Below are 26,493 nucleotides of genomic sequence, written 5' to 3'. Positions count from 1 at the left end.
GAAAAAACGTTCTTAGCAAAAATATAGCCTATTAAAAATTAAAAAAAAATGGTATTTGCAGTAGGTCTCTGGATCCCGTAGAACCAGAGTTATAGCCAATGAAAAATAGATTCATATTCACCAAATTTCATATACAATATTTCGACGTGAAATATCCGAAAATTAAGCACTTTTTGGGGAAAACCCATTATAACTTTTTTAAAGCGTTTAAAAAAAGCTTTATTTCTGTTTTTACAAAAAGTTTCTAGCATTAAATTTAAGCAAGTTACACTCAAACTAAGGTTGGTCCCTTTTGTGTTAGCAAAAAAGAATCGGGAAGACCACCCCTAATTAGCAACTTAAATGAAATTAATTGCAACTGAAATTAATCGTTACCGTTCCATAAATTATTTCACTTATGTTGTGTTTATATGATTTGTAAGTTTCATTGATTCAAAGTGCTTTTTTTTGAAAAAATTTGGTTTCAAACTAAAATTTTAAAAAATTTTAATTTTGAAAAATATGCATTTTTTTAAAATAACTTAAAAATTGTTAGAGATACCAAAAATCTCGAAAAACAAAAAAGTCAGCATTGATTTTCTGAATATCATGTATTTTTTGTTTTTCTGTTAGGCAAAAATTGACTAAGATTTGGTGTTTCTAAATTTTGACACATTCGTGATCAGTGACTCGTTCAACCCCTTTTAACTACAGCCCTTTAAATAACTTGTGTGGTTAGTTGTGCAGCCCTTGTTGACTCTCGCCACACACGAATTCGCCGGTTATCACTATTTAAACAGATTCTGGTCTCGTCTGAAAAAAGCACAAAATTCCAAAACTGTTGGGGGAGCTGTATGTGTTCTTAAGCCCACTGGAGGCGGTCCAAAACATGTCTAGGTTATAGCTGAGGAACTCTTATTAGTCGACAACTTCTCAAACCTGAGTCTAAAATTCTTCTTCTTATTGTAGCTAACGATACTCTCACTCCTGTAGCATGCCTGAATTCTCTTTGGAGAACTGGTACAGACATAGAACAATTTCTACGAATCGAAATTCTGATATATCCGTCGATATATTCTGTCGATCATTGGTAACTCGGGGTCTACCAGACCGAGCTCTATTCCGTATCGAGTTTGTCTCCAGCGGTGGGATCACGATCGGTAGAATGGTAGAATGCTGACGTCACGTTGCCTAGCAACCGTCGATTATCGCCTGCAAGCGTAAATTTGGTATCACGATGAATAGAATGGTCGTTTCCAGTCGAATTTTATCCCCACCCTTGTAGAATAAAAATCCTCCTCAAACTACCACTTCTTAGCTGTAGAAAGGACGGTTAATCTCTTTCTTTCTCATGTTAATAAACAAAAACAGAACCAATATGGCAATATGACAGATATTTATTTTTCCCGCTTCCGTATTTTTTGTCTTGTTTATTGTTATTGTTTATGTTCACTAATATGTTTTACATAATATTTCAATCAACGGTTTTCCTCCTTTTCCTCATAGACATGTAAAGAAAGTTTCTCGTGGTTTTTCATAGTGACTGTTTTTTCAAAAATACAATTAGTTTTTATTTTGAGATAACTAATAGCAGGATAACGAAGCAACAAACCTAAATAACATGTTTGGCTTTCCTTTATTTGGAGACATCAACTTTATTTCTTCGTGATACTGGTACCTTAAACCTCTACAGAATAGAATTTTGTCTCAAAATAGATTGGTGAATGTATCTACTTACACTGTATGTTTCTTAGATGAATAAAACTTTTTTCTACATAATTGCAGGTACATTTTGATTTTATATACTGTTTAACAACCCATACTAATACTAATAATAATAGTAAATATATAAACCTACCACTAATAACCCTAGTGGTTGATGCAGATAAAAAAAAGTTTGACCTTCACTGTGATTGTTTTTAATAAGTTATTTAAATTATTTGTAGTTTTTTTTATAAAAATTTGTTTGAATTTAATCTTTTGATTAAAATTTAAAATGCTTATTCTTTTGCACATTATTTGTATTCTGAAAGCTTACCTATATAAAGATGTTTAATGCCTGGTTGCACCAACAGATCTTAAACTTTAGACGTGCCTTAAGCTCAGATTGCGAAATATATGTATGTGTGGCATCATTGAGTCTTAGATCAGTTTTCAGCTTGGCACAATGGATTATTTAATTTATTTATTTATTTAGATAAGAATCGAAAATTATGGTGCAATGTGAGTGAAACTTAAAGCGGCCATATCTATGAGCTGAGCTGAGTTTAAGATTTGTTGGTGCTACCAGGCATAAGTTTAGTTAATAAAAATATATGATTTACTATTTTATTGGGAAAAAGCCACAATTTAAGTGAAAAATTAAATTTATTGACGTTTTAACTTCCACTTCCGAAGCAGTTATCGAAATATAAAATATAAATTAATATTAAGTAATCAATTTTTATTCAACTTATTAATGAGTACTAAAATATTAATTAAGATTTTGTATTTCAATAACGATTTCCGACTTGGAAGTTGAAACGTTAATAAATTTTATTTTTAACTAAATCGTGGATTATTTCACAATAAAATAGTATATTGCATACGATATCACAAAGAAGCAGCTTCAGAACAATATAAAAATATATGTAAATTAACTACAGAGGACAGTCTGACTTTTACAAAATTAACCTTAATTTTTGTGAAATATTTTTTCTCAAAAAATGCATTGTTTCTGCAGAAAAACCTCAGAATCCTCTTACTATTATCATTATAATTTTCAGGTTGAAATAAAAATCAATAATGGGTAAAACATAAACTTTATTTAAACTGAAGAAAACATAAAAACAAATATAATCCATGAACATTATAAAAATAACATAAAGACAAATCTTCATAACAAAGTTGTAGTACTTCTCTGTTACATCCAATACATTTCCTTTCATAGGACTGAAAAAGCACACAGTATTGTCTTAACATTGTTTCATACCAAGACTAAAATAAGAACAAAGAATAAATCAGAAATAAACCACAAATTTATGTAAATTGAAAAATAATGCAATTTTACTCTCTATGGCCAGTTTCACCAACAACAAATAAATCAGTGAATAGTTTGATAATTTAAAATTAAATTGACAAATTTTCTTTATATAGATATTTAAAGTGAGATTAACTCATCAATTCATTTGAAGAGTAACTATTTATTTGATAAATAAAATAAGTACTATTTGACGTTAGAGAAACATAGTTGTGTCAGTTTTATCAGTTGAATAATTTTATTCATCGAATAAACTACTATTCATCTTTGGTGAAACTGGCCATTAGTCAATGAAGCTTTACAATTATTATTTCTAGTGCAAAAATAAGTAATAATATTAAACTACTTATAAAAATTATTATGAAACTTTAAATAAACATTTCTTTAAGATATTTGATCAATGCATCCATAAAACAAAAGTTTTATGTTCAAAATACTTCATAATAAGATATAAAGCTTCACCGTCCAGCAAAGATAACTAAGAAGTGAAAGTAATCTTTGCCAGAATAGAAATGGAAAATGCTTTGATCTCTATTTTAAACGATCTGCTGCAAAAAAGTTTTACATTTGAGTTTCTCCACATCATGTGTTGCACCTCCCCATCTAGCATCGATGTTTAAAATTTTTAAATCTGGATCACACGCCTAAAAGATTGTAATTTTTTACTTATTCTTTATTTTGTTAGTCAAAGTTTTTTCAACACAAATATCAACAAATACTACAAATTTTTATGATATTTGCAATATAATATATTATGTGATAATACATTATTTTTATAAATTGATTATTGGCAGCATATAGTACATAATATAATATTACAAGTAAGTAGTGTTATATAACGAGTGTTACAATTTCTACATTTTTAGAAAGATAACTTTTCTATTAAGATAGTTATGTTCCCGTTCCGTTGGAGCAATTATAGCAACATGTGTGCAAACTATGGCCCCTACACAGCCAGGAAAGTTAAACTTCTGCATAAATTTTCTTTTAAAATTCTCTTTTTGAACGAATGTAGTAGGAAAGATAATCGACTCTTCACTTAGATGTTCAAGTGTTAAATTTGTTACATCATTTAAACGGATGCTAACAGTATTTTAGGCAATTGATATAGTAGTTATATATAGGCATAAAGTGAAACGTACACCGATGTGCTTAGTATATTAGTATACAAAATGTATATACACATCAACGTTCATTTCACTTTATGTTTTGACTTAATGTGTTTGAAAATGAACTGATAGCTCTGACCGACTACTCTTTGATAGGAACTTATTGCATAAAAATAAGTGAGGTAAAAATTTACAGTGAAGGCTCAACACTGCTTGGATGAACGGATTATCACATATTATGAGGTATAAGCCTCTCAAAAAAATAGTTCACCATGTCTGTTGTTAATATAAATAAATCTACAAACTCCTAAAGTAAATGCATCACTTTCCCTTCTCATTATTCTCCTCTATATTATACCTATTTATTTCGTTTCTTAATTGCTCATTTCTTTGTATATGAGCAGGAAGCATCCAAACGTCAAACAATATCAGTATTTAATATAAACATCAAAATATATTAATAATAATTAATAATTAAATAGTTCACTATGTCTGTTGTTGATAGTTCACCATGTCTGTTGTTAATATAAATAAATCTACAAACTCCTAAAGTAAATGCATCACTTTCCCTTCTCATTATTCTCCTCTATATTATACCTATTTATTTCATTTCTTAATTGCTCATTTCTTTGTATATGACCAAGTATCCGAGCAGGAAGCATCTGAACGTCGAACTATATGGGTATTTAATATAAACATCAAAATATATTAATAATAATTAATAAGTGATATGAACCTACAACTTATTGTGTTATTTTTCCTTTACAGTAACAGGAATTTATAGAAAAAATACCTTAATATAACAATGTTCCCTAGTCACAGGTAAAATTCAAAAATTTAGTGATTTCTAATAAAATAGTTCCAAACAACCCAAGACAAAAATATACAAATTGAAAATAATCACAAATAATAACCTTTCTTTAGGTTAGCTTTTTGAATACAACCACCACAAAATAAAGACAACCACACGTCAAACAGCAATATTTTTAAGAAGAAGAAGCGATATTTTTAACACGGCTAGTAGAATATCCGAACATTGCCGAGCACCGATTCTACTTTCCCAAGCGTGTTAACGTGATACCAAAATTGTCGATTGTAGAATTATTTTTGTGACGTCAGCATTCTACCATTCTACTGATCGTGATCCCACCACAGGAACCTATTGCATATCCGTGAAACATCACTCTGAGAAACACCCACTCTTTCCACCACGAACCGCTGTGAGTGGCCTTCTTCAACTAAATCGATAACTCTTATACGGTCCAACCCAGAAATTAAAGTACGATTAATTTTTAATCGCGTTTTCAAAAATTTCACCAGAATAAATTTTTCAAATGTTTACACCTTGGCAGACCCAGGTAAATTAAATGGGTATTCAAATAAAATAAAAAACCAAAAAGGTACATTTTTTATAAAAAAGGCCCATTAAATATGTGATTAAGCTACGGATTTATAAAAGCGTAAACATCGTGAATACGGGGGCTGATGCATAACTTTTGAAATTATGTGTATATTTCATTATTATTAAAAAAAATTGAAAAAAAAGTTCAATATGAAAATAAATATATATCTATTAATTTAATCCATAAATTATAATATGTACATGATAATCACCGAATAAAGGGGGGAGCAAAAATCGTTATTGCCACGTAATAATTTAATTATTGCGTGACAAATATAAAAAACCGTTTGTTGCATTTTGAGCATGTTTTGGTCTGAAAATGGCAAACCTGATCATATCAATAGACATAAAAAACAAAATATCAAAAATAGTTATTTATTGACATGCAGTTAATTGACATGCAGTTTATGTGCTAAAAATGTGAGGAGGGGGAGATATCAATAGTTTTTTTTTTTTAATTTTTAGAATTGTAGAGAAGTTCCGGAAAGAATATGACAAATCTAACCGCGTCATTCAAAAGAATGAAAAAAAAAATACGAAAATATAATTAGTTCGGAGTTTGCCAAAAATTATTTACATACCTAAACTTTTACTAACTAACTTTTATTAACCTAAATTTTTTTGAAAAATTCAAAAAATTTTCCTGGGCTCAATTTTAATCCAAAAAATCTGAAAAAATCATCATTTTTTTGGGCATGATAATGTATGTTAAAAATGCAATTTTTAGCACTCCATACGAGCGTTAAAAATGCTACTTTAAAGCACCAGTGCTTTAAAAATTGTATGGCACTGCAGTCCGTATTGACCGTATAGGCAATTTTGATGTAATATCAAAAAATATAAAAATGGAATGTCAGTCAAGTTCAAGTAAAAGTTTTTGTAGATATTGTCCTGTAATTACGTTTGTAGAAAAATATTGTATGATATGCGTGTTAAAAAGTACATTTTTAAGGCACTCATGTGAATTGCAGAACTCGCTTCGCTCTTTCTGCAAACTTTCACATGCGTGCCTTAAACGTGTACTTTTAAGACTTATATCATAAATAACTATTATTTCATCGATTTCTCGCGTTAACTTCATTAAAACATGAACACAATAAGATACATTTAAAATAAATTAGTAAATAATATCTAAATATTAGTTTATTGCATGTATTATAATTATTTTTTCTACGAGCGTGCAAAAATGTCTACTTTCGCGCACCCATTTTACTTTAGAAAGTTTCACTTTTCGGCACGCGTATTATTTTTCCGCACGCGGTTTTTACTTTTCCGCACGCGTGTTAATTTAGATATATGTTAATATGACCTTAAAGTAATTATAATACATGCAATAAACCAATATTTAGATATTATTTAATAATTTATTTCAAATATATCTTATTGTGTTCCTGTTTTAATGAAATTAACGCGACAATTCGATGAAATAAAATTATCTTGACATAATATTCGAAAGTCAAATCGGTAGACAATAACAGTCGTTTTGAATCATCGTCATGGAAACCAAGATCGTCGTCATGCTAACTAATTATATTGAAAGTTTGGTTTTGACAACCTTGTCAAAGAATTAATTTGTGTATGTATTTTCATATTAATTAAATTAATTGATAAAGATTTGGTAATTTTTTAAAGACTCTTAGAAAAAATATTGTTCCTAACTCTTGCAGAGAGTCTCTTTTCCGCACTCGACTGCTTGCCGAACTCCCGCTTCGCGTCGTTCGTCAAACTGCAGTCGCGTGCGGAAAAGAATGACTTTCTGCACTTGTTAGGAAAATAACTATTAGGGCCATATTAAAATATCTAAATTCAGTGCGGAAAAGTAATGCGGAAAAGTAGGGCGGAAAAGTTAAACTTTCTAAACTAAAACGCGTCCGCGAAAGTAGACATTTTTGTACGCTCGTAGAAAAAAATATTTTCCGGTGCAAAATAGAAGATTGTTGAAATAGAGCCTGCCGCACCGGCATTAAAATTGGATGGATGCATAATAGCATTTTAAAAAGAACGGTCTAAGTTTAAGATAGAACCGACTACTCTTCAGAATTGTGAAAATTAATGTTTAATCTTTAATTTAAGCACTTGGCTATCTCAGATACATTAATATAAGTCTGAGTTTTTAGGCTTCGAAAATGCGTATTATCGCATTTTTCAGATTTTAAATCGCCCCTAACTCGAAAACTATCAACTTTTGAGAAAAATTACAGGATACCTTTATTGTTTAGAATGGCCAAGAAAACCTAAAAAGAATATTTTCCGGAACAAAAAAGGGTGATCTTTTGAAATAAAAAAAAATTGTTTAAACAATTTGTGGCCAAAATTTCTCCCTGATCTCTTAATATTTCCTTAAAGGAAACATTTTTGAATAGGAATCCGCAGAGAAACCGAATCATATTTTTTTTTTTCAGATGGGAGCGGCCTCACATCATGGACTAAATGTTTCTTGCTAACATTACATTGTTATTAGGCCTTGACAAAATTATTGTCTAAACAATTTGGCAACACAGCCAATTGAGCCAATGGGTGTAAGGATACAAAAGTGTTCAGGTTTCTACTGAGTCATCATGTAGAAATCTACATTAAGTTGAAAATGTTACCACAGTAACATGCTACAGTAGAGCCATCTCTAGGATCAGAAACAAATTAATTAAGGGTTCATATCAACCTTAACTTATGTCTAGTACCGCAATTATACTGAGTCCTCTTGGACAGAGAATTGGGCAGGGAAGTGGGCAGCGTGAATGTGTAAATAGCTCACTCGCGCTGCTGCTCTTCATGCTACTGCCACTGCACCTACATACCCAAAGAGTCGGTTTTTGTAGCGGAAGTCAAAGGAGAGGCAGCGCGAATACGAGTGGGTATTTACATTCAGCTACTCTGTTTCTCTCACTTGCCGCCGGCAAAGCGGCAAGTGAGTAAGGAAGCAAGACGATGCTGTTGTCAAATTCCTTTTTTGTGAGTCGTTCGGTATGAGTTGTGAGGACATTGGCGAGGAACTGATGTGAACACCTCACTGGCATCGATATCATAAAATTTCGGGCAATATTTCGAGCAGTGGCAATAGCTGAGTATAAAACCAGCATAATTCACTGAGTTCACTAAACGTGTACCTACATACTACTCTGACTTTTCAATTATAGTGTATGAATTTACAAATTAGTATATTTTTACGAATGTACATTTATTTGCAGATAGTGTCTGGATAATTATCTGAATTCTACTTAAGTTTACTTTCATTTTAAATCACTTAATGTAGCTGACATAAACAACATTTTTTAAATTCCTGTTACTATTTACTTCCACTGACAACGTTAACATTGAGAAATTCATAATACTATAAATATTTACTTACTCATTATCTTTGTATTATGAATATACAGAGAGCACGTAGAGGTTGAAATAAATTCACTTTCTCGGAAATGGACCAATTTGGAAAAATATCCAGAAACAGGTCAATTTTTATTTTAAATTACGACTTTTTGGCATATATATCATACTAGTGACGTCACCCACCTGGGCGTGATGACGTCACCGATGATTTTTTAAATGAGAATAGGGGTCGCGTGATAGCTCATTTCAAAGGTAATTCAATTCTATATTCAGCTATATAAAGATTAACATAATTATTTATACAGGGTGTCCAAAAAATTTTTTAATTAAATTGATTGACGTAAAAAATAATGCATGTAATCTATTTAATTCAAAATACATTTTACTGCTCTCAAAAAAACGGAAAAAAATGTTTATTTAAAAAATAATCATTGCTTTTCGCTTAAATTAAATGTTCAAACAGTCAAGAGGCAGGTGGGTAGCTGCCTTGATAGTGAATTTAAGCAAAAAACAATATTTATTTGTTAAATAAACATTTTTTCCTGTTTTCTGATAGCAGTAAAATGTATTTTGAATTAAATAAATTACACACATTCTTCTTTTTATGGCAATAAAATTAATTAAAAAAAATCTTTTGGACATCCTGTATAAATTATTATAATAATGTTTATATTACTGAATAGAGAATTAAATTACTTTTCAAACGAGCTATCACTCCATGGGTGAGCGATGACGCATGTGTATTGGTTCATTTTTCCGACTGTATATGGTCTCTATTATATTTATCCCTTCAGTTCCATTTATTTCTAAAAATATACATGCTTCTATTTCCCTTTCATTCCAGTAGCGCATACAAACAAAAAATGATAAATGGCAGCTAACAGCTTAATGACTAAATAAGGATAATGCATATTTAATTTCGAATTCCAGATTTTCGAGTAACCTTACACTAATTCCCACTTCTGTAAAAATTGTCTGACGTCGCTATCCATCAAAATCTCGAAAGTCATTAAGTATCTAAAAAATCTCCCTTACATTTCCACATTTTTATCCGGTGCAAATGACAAAGCAATTATTCTTGTGGCGAAGCTCACCGCTGCTATCAAGTTGCGCTTTTGCAGCAATTCCAAAAACAAATTGGACAACGTGAGAAATAGCGGGAGCGGCATTTGGAAAAACAGCTTGAATGAAAAATTAAAGCTCGGTAAGATTTTTACAGGTTTTCTGGTCGTAATTAATACCGAATTAGACTCTTCTCTTCTAAATGGTAGTTCAATTGAAGTCGAGTTAGAAATTGCATAATGTATGCGCTGGTTCCGCAAAATGTGGTAATAATAGACTATTCAATCACTTTTTTTTATTATATTTGGTTTTTAGTCAATTAAAGGAAACCGAGACAGATAATTTTTAACAGATTATGTTTATAAAATATGAAAAACATATCTATAATGTTTCACAAAATTTAACGTTAATATTTCATAAAATGCATTAGGGTAAACCATACAGTTATTGGACACTTAAGAAAATTTCAACTTTAAAAAATTCGTAATTCACATTGTTCTCTGTAGATTGAATTGAAATTTATACAAAACCTAGTCTAAACAGTTTATTACAATATGGCTAAAATGATTTAAAAAAGTGTTAAGTCTTTTTTGTCGATATATATTTATTAAAAATAGTTACAAAAATTATAGTTGTCCTTCACATAACATTTCGAACATTTGTACTTATGGTAGTGGTCTTTTCGGGCCGCTGATCACAGTTTAAAGAAGCAGAAGAAGAAAAAGAAGATTATTAAGCTTCTTGACAAGTGACGTCCGCGCATCACTGTTTTTTTTTCTGTGCGTGTACTGATCACAAGTGCTTTCCAAATAGTTCTATAAAAATTATTAGACAGTGTTTAAAATACCACAAAAGTCATCAGAGAATAATTGTGTATCCCGAAAGAGGCGGAAATATGAAAATTTGCAACAGAAACTGGTAGAGTTAAGGTATTTATATGATATTTTTGGGTTTTATCCCAAAAGACCAAGTTATTTATAAGATATTTTTGAATCATTTTATGTTAGATAAATTAAATTATGTGTGAACAGATCGAACTATAAATATTTAATATTTACGAAATGACAATTTTAACCACATTCAAACTTGGAGTCCTGTTTTGTTGTTATCAATATATTTTCTCTGTTGTCATAGTTACTATATCTCGCCTTCTTCCCTATTCGAAATACTCAAAACATCAATAGTATTTGTCAAAACACACAGAGATGTAACAGGCGCTATGTTGCCACACTGCACTGGTTTTCCTATTAATGTTTATTTTGTAGCAAAATGTCCGACAGACATGATATTATGCACAAATTTATCTTGTTTGTGTCAATAAGGATACCTTAAGGTAGCCCAAAGTAATACAGACTACATTATTAGGGGTTTAAAAATAAAATTATAGCCCAAAGGTTTAAAATAGAACAAAATAAAGGGTTTACCAATTAAATTAGAGCAGGGGTGCTTTTAAGCAGCCCAAAAAATCTTTATGATTATTTGACCTGCCTCTATTTTTCAGAGGTACTCTACAGTAGTCCAGAAGTTTAGAATAGAACAAAATATATTAGTTTAACTGTTTTTGTAAATTTTACTTCGATTTCACGTTACACGCAAGTTTACTTGCACTAAATTATTTGTTTGGTTTTGTGTTCAAACAATAAAACTAGAGCAGAGGTATTTTTTAGTAGCCTAGACAATCTTTATGATCATTTTATCTGCTTCTATTTCTCAGAGGTATTTTTACAGTAGCCCAGCAGTTTGGAATACAATAGAATTATATTTATTTCACTGCTTTTGTAAATTCTACTTCGATTTAAGATTACAAGCAAGTTTAATTACACCAAGCTTTTTGTTTGGTTTGTCTTCAAACAGTAAAATTACAGAAGAGGGTACTTTTTAGCAGCCCAGACAATCTTTATGATTATTTTATCTGCTTCTATTTCTCCGAGGTACTTTAATGTAGCCCAGAAGTTTAGAATACAATAAAATGTATTTATTCAACTACTTTGTGCACCTTTTGCCTAGATTTCATATTACGAGGGTAGTAAGTTTACTGCTTACATTAAATGTTTGTTTGGTTTTTCCTCAAACAATAAAACTAGAAGAGTGTACTTTTTTTTAGTAGCCCAGAAAATCTTAATTTGGAGCTACTCCTATTTCGCAGAGTTATTATAGTAGCCCAGAAGTTTAGAATAGAATAAAATATATTTAACTACTTTTTGCACATTCTGCATTGATTTTTATCGTCTACCTTAATATTACAAAGTTAGTAAGTGTACTTACAATAATTTTTTGTTTGGTTTTGTCAAAAATATTAAACAAAGATACAAAATCAGTTTATTAAGTCATCTCGAAGTCATTACGAAGCCACAAAAGACCACTGTTTATCCAAAGACTATACCACAAAGCCAAGCTGCTGTTTCCACTCAGCATCCGTCAAGAGTTCTTTCAGAATCTAGCAACTTTAATCAGCAGCGTTTAAACTTCAATCCAACCTTGAGCAGACCAAGAATTGGACAAAGTCAGTACTCAAATCACCCTCTACTAGCATCGAGATGCAAACAATCGAACAGACAGCAGTACCAAAAGCAAATGAGAACAACCAGGATGTCATACTAAATGTCAATAAAAATTAATAGGGTAATATGGCTAACTGTATTAAAATATGGAAAGGGATTACTTCAGATAAGAAATTTTTAAGTTTGGTCTAAGGTTTTAATATTTTATTTAAAACAACGCCCTCTGAAGAGAGAGCACCAAAAGTTCTCATAGACCCAAACTGGTCGTATGACAAAAAAAAAAAATTACTTGAAAAGTAATTAAAAATTACTATTACTTCTTCACATACAAAAGGACAATTTATTTTTCGTAGTTTTTTGTGCCTAAAAAGACGGAAATCAGAGATTTTGTTTTGAATTTAAAACAATTGAATTGCTTTATAGAAGCCACATATTTTAAGCTGGAAGACTATAATAGGTCAGTCCTCAAGCTCATTTTCAAAGGTTATGGCAAAAATAGATTTAAAAGATGTCTATTTTGCTATTCCTGTTCATTAAAATTCTAAAAAATATTTGAAATTTAAGTACAGAACTTTTTTATATTAATTAAACTATTTACCGTTTGGTTTGAATAATATCTCGGCTTTTATATTTACAAAAACTTTAAAACCAGCCCTAAATAATCTAATAACAGGAGGTTTTACTTTTGTCAATTTTTTAGAGGACCATTTACCAATTTCAAAATCATATTTAAAATGTAAAGAAAATATTGTTTAAACATTTTCTATGTTTTTTCTCCTTGGGATTTACTATAAATAAAAAAAAAGGAAAAGTATATTTTCACCCCCACAAAATATAACTTTTCTTGGTTTTACGTTTGATTCGGACCTGATATATTTTGCACCTGCTGACAAAAAAAAAAAAAAATCTAATAGTATTCAGAACATCAAAAATAAAAGTACATGTAAAATAAGATCATTTGCAGCCTTAATCGGTCAGTTTGTAACAGTTCGTCCATTTATGGAAGTTAAATATGGAAAATTATACTAAAAAAAAAACAATATATAAATAAATACAAAAGAAAAGTAGCCTCTTTCTTAAACTAATAGTTATAACACTAAAATGACCATACCTAAATACTTAAAAATGATTACAATTGGTGGTTAAATAACATACCAATTAGTGAGCAAAATATAAAATAACCCAATTATGTACTTGAAATATTTTGCGATGCATATATCTTTTAGCATGGCGGGTATGCTGCATTGATAACAAAACTCATGGTTTTTGGAGTCATGAACAACAACTACATATAAATGTACTTCAGTTACTAGCAGCATATAGTGGCTTGAAATCCTTTTTCAACGAATATAGGAATTGTAACATTTTGCTAGGAATAAATAACGCAACAGCTGTGTCTTGCATTAACAAGATGGGTAGTGTACAGTACTCAACATTTGCAGATAAGTTTAATAATTCTGTGAAAATAGGAATTTAAAAATTATTTTTGCATCTGTAACAGTAAAAAAAATGCTTTTGCCTGACTCGGAATCAAGATCTTTAAAAATAGAAACAGAGTAGGTATTCTTTAAGTGATAATTGTGTTACTATAATTTTTGAGCAGCTTCTTATTCCAGAAATCGATATGTTTGCCACATATCCTAAAAAAAAAAATGTGCAAGGTATGTAATTTTGAACCCTGACCCCGGATCAGAGAAAGCCAATGCTTTAACTCTAGATTGGCATGGATTTAAATTTTATGTTTTTCAGCCTTGGTACACAACCTTTGACCACCATACCTTACACAACCAAAAAGATAATTATGGACCTGATAAAAATTTAATCTAGAATTTTTTTTGGGGTTTTATATCCAGGACATCCTTTGGGTTTCCATATTCTTGTCAGGCAAGCTTTTTAAGAAAAGGCATTCCTGAGGATTCCATCCCATCTATTACAACAAATCACTAAATCTGTATGATACAGTTTTCAAGAGATGGTGACGGTTTAGTATAAAATAATAACCATTTTGCTTATGAATTATCAAATTTTAATTTTATTAAATCTATCGTAGAACCGGATTATAATTATAGCTCGTATTAACATTCACAGTGCTGCATTGGCGTTGATAGAAGATATCCTAGAATATTATAAAAACATTTTTAAATTTTTTTACAAATGTATATATTATAACCTCAAACCTTAATTGCCCAAATATTAATTAACTTGGGACCCTCTACCAGTATTACTTTATTTAGAAACATTATTTCGTCTCACAAGCCTTTCTCTGAAAGATCTTACTTACAAACTTGTAATGTTGATTGCACTCACTTCAGTTCAGAGGTTGCAAACCCTGTACCTAATAAAAATTCAGAATATTTTCATGGATCAAGATAAAATTGACATTTTGATATAACATAGGATAAAGACTTCCCCAAAAAATAATAATAATAATAATAATAAATAAACAAATATCAACCTATTTAAAACAAAAAACACAGTTGAGAGTGTTTAGAGATTTCTAAAACATTCGTCCTCAGTCGGAAGACAATTTGTTTATAACTAAAAACAAAAAAAAAGAGACGTATAAAGCAACATCTACCCAGGCGTTGAGTAGATAGATATAACATTTTTTTTTTAAATTAAAAATATAGACACTAATATTTTTAAAGTGTATAGTGTCAGACATGCATCTACCTCAGCGGGAGTTAGAACTGGATTATAGAAGATATTAGAGAGACGGCGGGATGGACAGAAAATTCTCAAGTATTCAATATTTTTTATAATAAACCTCTAGCAAAAGATTACGGACTCTTTGCAAAACCGTATTGTCTGGTGAGTCCATGTAATTGTATGTAATTGTAATTATATTACATGTGTAGGTTACTAATATTAGTAAGAACATTAATTTTCTTATTATGTTTATTTGTACCTGGTTGAAAGTACACATCTCATATAATTAAAATATAAACATGAATCTTAATTAATAATTGCTCTAATATATTAGTTAGGTATACATATGTATATATTTTGTGTAAAGTTTCTAAAAAAAAAAAATTGCTAAGTACTATTCATTTTTGGATTGCAATGTACTTTTGTTTATTTATCGCACAATATTGTTTAATCTTTCAACAGCCTACCATAAGTACAAATGTTCGAAATGTTTTGTGAAGGACAATTAATTGATTGGTTGACTTACCTGTTAAGGAGGGACAATCATAATTGTCCTATCTTACATTTCGAACATTTGTACGCTCCCCCCCATTGATTCTTTTGAACCCACCCATGTCTTGTGCGATAAAAATAAAATAAAAAAAAAACAGTGATGCGCGGACGTCACTTGTCAAGAAGCTTAATAATCTTCTTTTTCTTCTTCTGCTTCTTTAAACTGTGATCAGCGGCCCGAAAAGACCACTACCATAAGTACAAATGTTCGAAATGTAAGATAGGACAATTATGATTGTCCCTCCTTAACAGGTAAGTCAACCAATCAATTAATTATTGGACAGTTTAGTAAGTTACAGGCCATTCTAAATTAGTTATTGGACAACTGTTTTAACACAACAAAAAGCTAGAAACAAATGAAAATTACAAGAAAAACCAAAGATTTCTGTGCGGTATGGGGTACCTATATACAGTTGACATATTTAAATTTTATAATTGCTTTTGTGCTTCTTTGTATTGAGTGAAAAGTTCGCCAATGTCTTCATCCTCAATGTATGTCTTGGTTACTGTTATTAGCATCGGAATTACTATCCTGCAGATTGAAGCAGTTGTGACATATAAATAGATCACCATCGTTAGGTATGCTGTCTATGCTTAACAGGAATACAACTTTCGTGATAATAAAGACTACAGTCACCTCATTTTAATTCTCACGTTCTTGATTTCGTAGATGACAAGCAATTACCTTAGTTTATCGTGACAACGTACACATTTCATTAAAACAATGTACAAATGTTGTTAATATAGAGTAATATATGATTATTGAATAGATGTAAATTGATTGTTGTGACAACGAATGCATTAATAAATCTACTACTGCATTTAAGACCCACAATCAATGCGTTCATTGTGACAATAATCGTAGTTGTTGAGACAATAAATGTTCTGCTTGACCATTTGAAAGTTAACGGCTTTTCCTTATCGTGATACCCCTAACTTCTCTGTGTTACCGAAGTGCCGAATAATAATTGCATTTGCAAAAAGAGAAAATTTAGTATGGTTTTTAATTTCAAATAGGCATACCATTTAACAGAAACTTTTTGTTTATTCTAAGGGACTTTCTGCCCTCGGTAATAATATAATATTTTATTCTGCGTTTAAATTTTTCAAAAATACTTATTAGTTTTCTCAGAATTCAAAAAAAATGAATGCGTTTAAAAAGAATTCGATCGAAATTTTGCACCTGCGCTCTCAAAAAGGATTAAAGTGTCATACATTTTGGAATCACTATTTCAAACGCTTTTAAATAAGCTGTCACATGACGTACTTTTCCATTAAAAAAAAAACAAAGTTACGCCGCGCCTCTCACCTGAAGGGAGATCGTGTAAAGTTCGAAACATTGATGTTATAATATACTTTTTTATTTTAAAAATCGACCTGTCCGAGCGTTTTGCTTATGTGCTAAAAATAAATAAGTTAATAAGGGGGCGGGGGGAGTGTAACACTTATTCCAGTACACTGTATAAAGGAAATCATATGAAAAATAACACAGTGTAAAGTCATTTAGGTAAGGACAAAAAAGGGGGATTTAAAAAATTATTATTAATAAATTAATATCATACATTGATATGTATTTGATATGTAATTGAAAGAATGAATAGAATTGATTGTAAGAAAAACCGTATTTATTGTGGGAATGAACGGAATTAATTGTAACAATAAACGGAAATAATTGTAGAAATAAACGAAATACATTAGGAGAAATAGCACTGTTATTGACACAACGAATAGTCTTCGTCGGTCAATTAACGACGTTGTTGTTTCAATAAATAGTGTTCGTTGACTCAGTGAACAGAGTTCGTAATATCAATAAATACTGTTCGTTGACTCAGTGAACAGAGTTCGTATTACCAATAAAGAGATATTATGGTATACATAATGAATGTTCATCCATTCAACAAACGTAATAGATTGGCTCAACGAACAAAAATAATGAATTGATGAACATCGTTTTGTTGTCCCAATAAAACCAAGAATTGGATAAATTTTAAGTATTGCGTTTGTTGTCTGAATTAACATTTTTATTGATATTACGTACCTTTTTCGTTGAGTGTTGCCATCAATTCTTCCCCGGACGATGAGGTCCAGCATTCTCGCCATCGTTTTGTCAGAAACAGCGCTGTCTGCAGATTATGCCTTGCCTCTGAATCGAAATAAAACATAAATTGCCTTTCACCTCTATCTTTACTCAGATTGTAAGTACTAAGAACCATTTCTTGTATCTTTTCCTAGATGAAGGAAAACGGACTGTGATTGCATATTTTAGAATCCTTTCCGTTTTCTATTTTCGTCGTCTCTATGCCTTATAAATGGTAGAAGGCAGAGATGCAGGATGTTAGGTAAAAGTGACTGATTCTAATAAGAAAGGTTTCTAGATTTGAATTAGTGTATATTATTTTAATAATATGTATTCTGTATCTGAAACCTTCCTACTTTCTCAGAATTACATTAATAATGCTTTATTTTATAAAATATTTGTAATTTTTATTATAAATTCCAAACGTTCCGTTTCATTAAATTTAAACGCGGCCCCATTAGAATAAATTTCAAAAGGCTTCTATTCATCTACAATGTAAGACATTGAAATACCGCAAAGATTTCGCGGAGTTTATAAACTTTCCAAGTCGGAGGACTATGGGTTTTATTCCATCCACTTGGCAAAATATCCGTAGGAGATGAATTACTATAGAACCTTAAAAGATTCCGAATTCTTGAATAAACTGAAGGGAATCCGAATTAAGTCATTAAGGGAAACTGCCTCGACTTTTTAACATGGCTTTACAAATTATATTAGCCAATTTCCAATGTTTCAATACCATCGAGAATATTAGGTTGTTAAAATACAATGTGCATCAAATAAACAGACGTTAAATCTTTGATAAGGGCTCGTCCACATGACAAGCGCTTAACGCGCGTTGAACGCACGTTACATTTATGTATAGTGTTCACACGGTGCGCACTTGTCAGGCGTTGAATGTGTGAAGGCTCGATCGCCCTGGTTCAGTTTGAATTCTTATAAATGTATTCCTCCTCTTCCTCAGTTAAATGTATTCCTCCTCCTCCTCAGTTGTTTCCTCATTGCTGAGTGTCGTGATTCCCTATAATACGAGCAACTATCTCTTTCCATCGGATTCTGTCCTGAGCTTCCCTCATGGATTCAGAGAATGTTTTTCCACTGGCTTTCTGTACTTGATCCGTCCATCGAGTAGGTGAGAGACCTCTACTTCTTCGCCCTTCAACGTTTCCCGAAATTATAAGCCTCTCAAGATTATCATCACTTCTTCTTGCAAGATGGCCGAAAAATTTTAAGACGGTGGAGAGGCAAATAGAGGAAAGTCGAGTCTGAATATTAAGCTTTTGGAGGATTGAGTGATTTGTTCTCTGTTCCGTCCATGAGATCCGAAGCATTCTTCTCCAGCACCACATTTCAAAGGCGTCAATCCTTTTTCTGTCGTTCGATTTCATTGTCCATGTTCCGGATCCGTAATTAAATATGGGAAAAATTAAGGCACGTACTAATCTTATTTTGGTGTTCTTCGACAAGGAGCGATCTTTCCAGATTTTCGATAATCGCCTCATAGCGTTTTTGGCCATGCCTATTCTCCTACGTATTTCTGTTTCACAATATCCTGTATTACTGATGTAGGATCCTAGATAATTGAACTCGTTAACCATTTCAAACTGGTCTAAGGCTCCTGTTGTCTGAAGTGAATTTGAATAATCTGCTATCATAATTTTTATTTTTTGTTTATTGATCTTGAGACCACATCTATTGCTTTCGGCTTCCACCAGCTGCAGCAGGCTGGACATTTCTTCTTCATATGCAGTTATTAATGTTTTATCATCTACATATCTGAGATTTGAGACCTTCTTTCCTGCGATAGAAATACCGCCATTCCATTTGTCGAGTGCTTTTCTCATTATATATTCCCCATAGAAATTTAAAAAAGTCTTGGAGATAGGATACATCCTTGTCGAACTCCTCTACCTATTTTAAAAGGATCGGACCTATGGTTTTCAATTCTTATTCTGGTTTCACTATTCTCGTATAGGCTTTTCACCAGAGCTGACAGATGAACAGGAACCCCCATCTCATGTAGAACTCTCCACAAAACTGTCCAGTCTACACAATCAAATGCCTTATGATAATCCAGAAAGCAGATGATCATCGGAATTTTGAATTCTCGTGCTTTCTCAATGAGTTGTCGCATATTAAGAATTTGCTGCCTTGTGCCTTTACCCTTTAAGAAGCCTGCCTGTTCTTGAGGTATTTGTCTATCCAGGTATGTCTGCATGCGACACTTGATAATTCTCAACAGAATTTTACTTGGGTGTGAAATTAGTGAGATGGTTCGGTAGTTACTACATTTTGTGGTTAGGTACGCCTTTCATATGAATGGGAATAAATAGTGCGGTACACCAATCACTGGGCCATTTGCAGATTCTCCATACATGATTGCACAGTCTCCACATTAATTGGAGACCATGTGAATCCATGTTCTGTAAATGTTCTGCCGTGATATCATCGCAACCAGGTGACTTATTTCTTTTAAGGTGTTTTATGGTTTCATCGACTTCAGACCTTAGAATATCTGGTTCTAGGGTTGTTGTTGAGACTTGCAGTGCTGTTATATGATTAATTAGAGGTTTCAGCCTTATAGAATTATGTGCAGTATTTCTTCGAAGTCTCCAGAACCGCATCCATATCGCTTACCATATTACCTGTCTCATCCTCTATAGCGTAACTTCTGGGTTTGAATTCCCGAGCCAGTAACTTTACTTTCTGAAAGGGATCTCTTGTTTCATTTCGATGTAAGTGGATTTCTACTTCCTGGCAAATGTTAGACACATATTTGTCTTTATATTTCCGGCAATTTCTTTGGATTTCTCTTGATAAGCTTCGATGGTCGTTTAAATCAAAACTGCCAACTTTAAATTGCCTTCTTTGTTCTATAATTTTCCATGTTTGGTCACTGATCCATGGTTTACGACTGTTGTTTTTTATGGGTTGGTGACTTTGCTTAGCTAAAATATTGAATATATCTCTTTTAAAACCTCCCCAGAAAGTCTCGATATCATCTATGGGGGTAGTACTTGTCCCAGTTAACACTGAGTGGACTTGTGTTTGTTTCTAAAACGTATTCGGAATACAGCTACAAGGAGTTGTTGGTCGCTTCCACAGTCTGCACCTGGATAAGTTTTTGCGTTAGTAATTGAGGACACTCCACCTTGAATTGATCATTATGAAATCTATCTGATTTCTTGTTCTGTCGCCCGGGGATTTCCAAGTGTGGAGTCTTCGTGGGTGGTGTTGGAAGTAGGTATTCATTAGAGACAGTTTTGTTTGGCCACAGAACTCTATTAATCTATCGCCTCGTTCATTTCTTTCCCCAAGACCAAAAGGACCCAAGGTGAATCTCATATGATGATCAAGCTGAGTTCTACCAATTTTGGCATTGAAGTCGCCTATTATCATTACAATGTTTTTGTTTGATATTTTGTCTAGTGTTGTCTCCAAACTTGTGTAAAAATTTTCCACAGTTGTGTCGTCTGCTGTTGATGTAGGGGCATATACTTGTATAATGTGTAAGACACAAGTTGAGCCTAGAAGCCTAAGGTGAATGATTCTATCATTAATTGTATCGTATCCACAAACAGAGTTTTGGAGTTTTGAGGAAACTATTATTGCGACACCATTTTGCTTTCATTTTCATTACCCGAGAAATATACGATGTTTCCGGAAATGCTACGAAAGTGTCCTGTCCCTTCCAGAGGGTTTCAGTTATACCAAGAATCGAAACGCCATGATCTTTCATTTCTTTCTCGACTATATGTAGTTTTCCGGAATGCTGTACTATTACCAAATTATAAATGTATTAATGTACCGTTATAAATGTATTACCAAACTCCTTCTTCTTCTTAACGTACCCTATCAAGTCTCCTTGACGTTGGCGATTAACATGGCGAAACTGTCTCTGTCTCGAGCTATTGTAAATAGGTGTTCTGCTTTCTTTATTCCTGTCCACTCCCGGATATTCTTCAACCAAGAGGCCTGCTTTCTACCAATTCCTCTGCGTCCTTCGATTTTACCCATCATAATAAGTTGAAGAATATTATACCGGTCTCTCCTTACTACGTGTCCAAAATAGCTCGCGGGTAGCATTTGCTCTCTTAAGAACTGCCACATTTGTCAGCTTAGCCGTCCATGGTATTTTCAGTATACGTCTGTGCAGCCACATTTCAAAGGCCTCCAAGCGGTTAATGGTGGATATTTTTAATGTCCATGCTTCGACACCATACAAGAGGACTGACCAAATGTAGCATTTATTCATGCGCTTTCGAAGTTGAAGTTGCAAGGTATCATTACCGAAGAATGACCTCATTTTTAAAAATATCGTGCGGGCTATTTCGATTAGAAATTTGCTAGTTGTTCAGTAATATGGAAACCAAGATATTTAAAACTGGGTACTCTTTGAATTAAATTACCATCAACTTCTAACCGTGAATCTTGATGGGCCAAACGGCTAAATACCATGCATTTTGTTTTTGAACAGTTTATATTTAGGCCAAACTCTCTTCCCACTTTGTCAATGGCATTTAAAAGATGTTGTAATCCATTCATATCATCACTTAAAATAACTGTATCGTCTGTATATCTGATTGTATTTATCAGAATTCCATTGACTTTCACACCCCATTCCAAATTATGCAGCGCTTCCTTAAATATTCTATCTGAATATAAATTGAATAACAGTGGGGACAGTATACAACCCTGTCTGACACCTCTTTTTTATTTTGCATATTTCTATTGATTTTCCATTTATGCAAGCTGTCGCTGCTTGACGCCAGTATAATTTTTTTATGATTCATACATCTTCACTATCAACTCCTTTATCCTTTTGTGATGTACTCGATCAAGGGCCTTCTCATAGTCAATAAATACATCAAAGACGTCTTTCCTTTGATCTCGGCATTTCTGAAATAACACATTTAGTGAAAGGAGTGCGTCCCGGGTTCCCAGTCCATTTCTGAAGCCAAATTGTGTTTCATCCTGGTCTTCTTCACATTATCTCTGATTCTACTGTGGATAATACGTAGAAAGATTTTCAAAGTGTGGCTCATAAGGCTTATCATTCTATAATCGCTACAGTTTTTTGGACGTTGTTTTTTTGGTAGGGTTATGAATTTGGACTTTAACCAACCTTCAAAGATATCACCAGTCGAATAAACATCATTGAAAAGTTTGACTAGTATTCCAATGTATTCCTCATTTATGATCTTTAACATTTCTGTAGGTATGTTGTCGGGACCAACGGCTTTCTTGTTTTTTGCCAATTTTATAGCATGTAGTATTTCTGGTCCTTCACCTTCATCTAAAGGCTCCAGTTCTTCGGGTCTATCATCATTATATACCAAACTCCTAATATAGCCCAGTCGGGATAGCATTTGACCTTGCATTATGAGCTGCCCCAAATTTTATTTTTCTTATCTTTAGGGAGAGTCAATATTAGTAAAAATTTAAAATCTCGACTGAATTCCACCGTTGCGTTAGCCGCTATCTTGATTTTAAACGAGAACGGTTTTTGCTCAATATCTCCGCCATTTTCAATTTCTTGACAAAAAGTGTAGAAGCTGAAATTGTTAAAAATACGATTTTCCATAATTTCATTTATTATAATTTTTTTCGTACGGTCGATATTTTCCGAGTTATGAGGGGAAAATTGTGACAGTTGTAGCATAAATATTGAATTATTGAATTATCTCGTTTATTATTAGTTTTACAACAAATATTTACCTATACAAAAATGAAGGGAATTAAATTTTATACAATTTTGATGCCGTTCATTTTTTTGATAAAATCAATATTTAAGGTAGTACGTATGTGGTAAAAGTGCGAGCGTAAGACCTGATTGATTTTGTAGAAATTGTTTTTGTTCAATATCTCCGCCATTTTCAACTTTTCGACAAAAAGTGTAAGAACTGAAATTGTTGCAATTACGATTTACTACAATTTTTAGAGAAAACCAGTGGCGGGTCTACAAGGGGGGAAATGGGAAAATTCTCCCCAACAGGGTCCAAAATTTAAAAAAAAAATTGTTGGAACATCACGATATATTAGCTGACATAAAACTTAAAATATCGACAGACAAATTCAACCAATAATACCCTCTAGTTAATAAAATTAAGTGAACTTAATGTATATAATGCCTTTTTATGTCTTTTATATAATTAGTTTGGTTGATGTTTCATTGGAAGTTTCAAAAATTGTATAAAATATAATTCTCTTTATTTTTGTTTATGTACAGTTATGTCGTAAAGTTATTAATAAATGAGACAATTCAATAATTATGCTTCCCATCCGCTTCCATTATTTTCACCCTTAACTCGGAGAATATTGACCGTATAAAAAAATTGTGCAAAAGAAATTGTAGGAAATTGCATTTCCAACAATTTTCTTTCCCACCACTTATGTCGAAAAGTTGAAAATGACGGAGATATTAAGCAACAACAGTTCTCATTTAAAATCAATATGGCGGCTAATGCAACCGAGGAATTCTGTCGAGATTTTAAATTTACACTACTATTGATATCTCCTAAAGGATATAATTATAAAATTTGGGGCAGCTCGGATACAAAATTCAATTCAATAATTACGCTCCCCCCACCAATTTTTACTATTTTCCCATGTAACTCGGAAAATATCAACCGCATGAAAAAAATTGTTAAAAAGAAATTGTAAGAAATTATAGTTTGAACAATTTTAGTTGAAAATGGCGTAGAACAAAAACATTTGCTATAAAATCAATCCGGTCTTACGCTCGCGCTATTACCGCATACGTACTACCTTAAATATTAATTTTAGCCAAAAAAATGAAAGAAATTAAAATTGTGTAGAATTTATTTCTCTTCATTTTTGTACAGGTACATATTTGTTGTAAAACTAATAATAAACGAGATAATTCAATATTTCAATAATTATGCTCCAACTGTCACTATTTTCCCCTCATAACTCGGAAAATATCGACCGCACGAAAAAAATTATAATAAATGAAATTATAGAAAATCGTATTTTCAACAATTTCAGTTTCTACACTTTTTGTCAAAAAATTGAAAATAGCGGAGATATTGAGCCAAAACGGTTCTCGTTTAAAATCAAGATGGCGGCTAACGCAACGGTGGAATTCAGTCGAGATTTTAAATTTATACTAATACTGACCCTCCCTAAAGATAAGAAAAATAAAATTTGGGGCAGCTCCTAACGCAAGGTTAGGCCTGTTGCTCGTCTAACCCGACTGGACTAATAATAATAAAAAATACTTAAAATCAGTAACCAATACAATGTATTTATTTATAAAGTTAGTAACAAACTACAGTCCAATAAAATAAAATTATCACCATTCACCATTTAAATTTGACTTAAATGGCAAAAATAATATTTTAAAAGAAGTACACTATTTACATAAGGTGTCTTCAGCCCAGTTTAAAGTAATACAAAATATGCCAAATATAAAAGTTAGTAAAGTTATTTCAAATTATACCCATATTTTCGAAACAAGTAAATATATTTCTAAAATAATAAATAATAATTTCGTTGAGAACCGAAAAAAGAGCCGTCTTATTCTAGTTAGTTCAGAGGACGCCAAAAGCACTCTAACCCTTCTTAGAGTTTTAACCCTTCTTAGGGTTTCTTCAGAGAGCGCATATTTGATTCTCTATGAACCACTAAATTTCGAGCCCCCAGCCTCGGCTCACAAACGTTATAACATGATGACAAGGATGCGGTGGCGGCATCTGCTAAATAAGAACGAAAGTTTTATTTTCAGTATCAACAATATTGAAAATAAAACTTTATTAAAATTAACTAATTTTTAACTAATTTTACTACTTTAAATATTTTACTAATTTAACTAATGTTACTAATATAACTAATTTATAAAAATTGATCTCAAAAATCTAGTTTACATACTTCTTCTTCTTCTTCCGTCTTGAATGTAGGCTTTAATGCCTGTTTCTTCTCCAATATTAGCCTCCTAAATTGTTTAAATTATCCTACCATCTTTTTCTTGATCAAGTATATTCAAATGGGAAATAAGCCACAATTTTACCTAAAAATGATTTTATTAACGTTTCGACGCCCAAGTCGGGTGTCGTTGTCAAAATACAAAATAATACTAAATAAATAAAAATACTAAGCAACAACATTTTTATTTATTTAGTATTATTTTGTATTTTGACAACGACACCCGCCTTGGGCGTCGAAACGTTAATAAAATCATTTTTAGGTAAAATTGTGGCTTATTTCCCATTTGAATATACTTGATTATAAAAATGCCACAAGAAAATAGCTTCAGAACAACACCTTTTTCTTGGTCTGCCAATACTTCTCCGTCCATTTGGTGACTTATCTCGTGCTATTGGTACTATCCTATCCTCTGCCATTCTACTAATGTGTTCATTCCACTCCTGTTTCCGTTTTGTCACCCATCAATTAAAGTATTCTACATTGCATGATCTTCTTATGTTTTCGCTTCTCTCCCTATCCAACAGACTTTTTCCTGATATTGGTAGTAGTATTTTCATCTCCGTTGTTTCTAGTAGTCGTCTCGTTTTAGATGTGTCAGGTCATGTCTCCGCCGTATATGTCAATATAAGTCTAATTGCTGCTTTATAGATTCTTGCTTTTGTGTCTCGTCTTAGGTGTTTGTTGTTCCAGATTGTGTCAGTAAGAGATCCCGCCGCTTTAATTGCTTTTGTCGTACTTCCTCTTCAATATCTCGGTAACTGGTTTTATCTATTCCCAGATATTTAAACCTTGCTTCCTGCTTTATTATTTTCCCATCAATTTCGATTTTACATCTTAGTGGGTATTTAGATGTTGTCATAAATTTGGTTTGT

At 32.0% G+C, this 26,493-nt stretch overlaps 1 long non-coding RNA gene across 1 annotated transcript; it reads right to left on the bottom strand.

Annotated features, from left to right (window-relative positions):
• Nucleotides 1–2,764: 2,764 nt before the first annotated feature.
• On the bottom strand, nucleotides 2,765–5,018 carry LOC126884049 (uncharacterized). The gene is made up of 2 exons (XR_007697815.1): nucleotides 4,901–5,018; nucleotides 2,765–2,955 (listed from the first exon to the last, which is right to left on the bottom strand). It is a non-coding gene; the product is annotated as an uncharacterized LOC126884049 (long non-coding RNA).
• Nucleotides 5,019–26,493: the final 21,475 nt, after the last annotated feature.

Source organism: Diabrotica virgifera, chromosome 4 (genome assembly GCF_917563875.1).
Source record: "Diabrotica virgifera virgifera chromosome 4, PGI_DIABVI_V3a".
Lineage (NCBI taxonomy): Eukaryota > Metazoa > Arthropoda > Insecta > Coleoptera > Chrysomelidae > Diabrotica > Diabrotica virgifera.
The sequence above is the reverse complement of the archived record's forward strand: the minus strand, read 5'-3'. Positions and strand labels throughout refer to the sequence as shown.